Below are 2,257 nucleotides of genomic sequence, written 5' to 3'. Positions count from 1 at the left end.
TAAAATATTTGATCAAAATGGGACAGGCCACATTGGCAGGGGAAATATTGCTGTAGGATGTGATTAAAATCTATCTTTATTGGGCAGCCGGGAAATATAGAGGTACACACAGGTCCTTGAAAGTTTTAGTCTCAAGGATGGATTAGTAAGAACCAAACTGCTTGGTCAGGACTTTCTATGTGTTAGCCAAAGAGAGGGTGAGATGTCTCTTTGGCCCCCCACCCCCCCACCCTCCAGTTACTGGACAGAGGTCAGGTGAGGACTGACTGGTAAAGGGCACTGGTTAGACAATGGAAAAGCAGCAGCCTTGCTTCAGTTTTCTTCTGTGTCCATGGGGACGGTTGTGGCTATGTTCCACAGCTAGGCCAAGCCACAGGAGCATAACAATAGGAAAAATCAATAATCTGGATCCTGTCTTCACGTAAAATCTTGATACCGTGTTCATCATGGATCTTTTGCAATTGTTTTGATTTAAAAAATGTCACACTTGGTAGATATCCAAAAGAATTGCAAACAGAGTCACAAAGACATACTTGAACACCCATGTTCATAACAGCATTATTCACAAGAGCCAGAAGGTGGCAGCCACCCAAGTGTCCATCAAGGGATGAATCCGGTGGTAGAGTCAGTCATACAATGGAATATTACTCAGCCTTCAAGAGGAAGGAGATTTTGACACAGGCTACCACATGGATGAACCTTGAGGACATTATTTATGCTAAGTGAGATGAACCACACACAAAAAAGATAAATACTGTATGATTCCACTTCTATGAGGTCCCTAGAGTAGCCAAATTCATGGAGACAGAAAGGAGAACGGTGGTTGCCAAGGGCTTGGGCAGGGGTGTGGGGAGTTGCTTAGTGGGGGCAGAGTTTCACTTTGGGATGAGGAAGAGTTCTGGAGGTGCATTGCATGACAATGTGAATGTACTTAACATTATTGACCTGCACACTGAAAGATGGTTAAGATGGGGGGACACCAGGGTGGCTCAGTTGGTTGAGCGTCTGACTCTTGACTTCAGCTCAGGTCATGATCTCAGGGGTGTGAGATGGAGCCCTGTGTCAGGCTCCTCGCTCAGCATGGAGTCTGCTTGAGATTCTCTCCCTCCTTCTAAGCCTCCCCACTACTCTCTCTCTCTCAAATAAATAAAAGAATCTTCAAAAAAAAAATGGTTAAGATGGTACATTTTAGGCTATGTATATTTTGCCACATTAAAAAAAAATCTCACACTCAAATATTTATCTTGATAACTGAATTGCTAGTCCCAGCTCCTCATGGAATCCAGTGAATTCTGAGGAGCTGAGGGAGTGAAGATGTGTGAGACCTTGATCTGATGGCCGTGAAATTCACACACACCCGAGCGAGGGGTTGGAAGCCGTGCGTGGTTGCTTCGCTTTGGGGCCCTCAGAGCGAGGCCTGGCTGAACCCTGCCCTGAGGTCCAGTGGACACCCTGCATCCTGACCCAGACCCAACCGGAGCAAGATGGACCAACAGCCCCTTCTGGACATCCTTCCCGGCAAGCACAGGTCAGTGGGCTGGGGAGAAAAGCATCTTTTCCTTCCTTGGTTTGGGAGATCTGTTTCTTTTTTGGCATCAGGCTCTGTTTTGCTTTATTGTGGCATTTTTTTTCCATGGCAGAAGCTGGAGCAGATGTGAAAACGCGTCGCTCCCTGGCAGCTACCCTCAGACGCGTTAGTGTGCAAAGCAGTTTTGGGCGCACCTGGGACTCTCTCGACAGAGTTCAAGTTCTGGGAAACCACACGTATTCTATTCGGCTGGTAATCCACTCAGAAGGGGTCGTGGGTGCTGAAAACACGGGCACCCGTGTAGGAATATATAATGCATACTGGCCTAATTCTGGTAAATTAGTCATAATAATAAAAATGATGACAGTGGCTTCCAAAATGGAGATTGTGGGATGAAGTCATCTGTCTTTCTTCCTATTCCTAAACTGTGGCCCCAGCACCCTGGCTGGCCCAGACATTCCTTGTCCCATTCTCTTACCTGGAGAACGTTTGCTCTCGGGTTCTGTGTCTGTCTCTTTGGGACAGTGGCCCACCAGTGGCTGTAGCACCCCGTGGGGCTGTGTAGCCTCCTCCAGGACTCACCTGCCCCCTCCCTTCCCTGCAGCTCCCGGCTTCGGCTTCCTGACATTTCTCTCACCCTGCTCTCTGGGACCCTCCTGCTTTCACAATCATGTGCCAGCCATTTGCACCACCCCTGCCTGGAAAGCAGGCTGGGCTGTGCTCTCTGTC

Source organism: Ursus maritimus, unplaced genomic scaffold (assembly GCF_017311325.1).
Source record: "Ursus maritimus isolate PB19 unplaced genomic scaffold, ASM1731132v1 scaffold_24, whole genome shotgun sequence".
In the NCBI taxonomy this organism is placed as follows: Eukaryota; Metazoa; Chordata; class Mammalia; order Carnivora; family Ursidae; genus Ursus; species Ursus maritimus.
Note: the sequence above shows the minus strand (reverse complement) of the source record.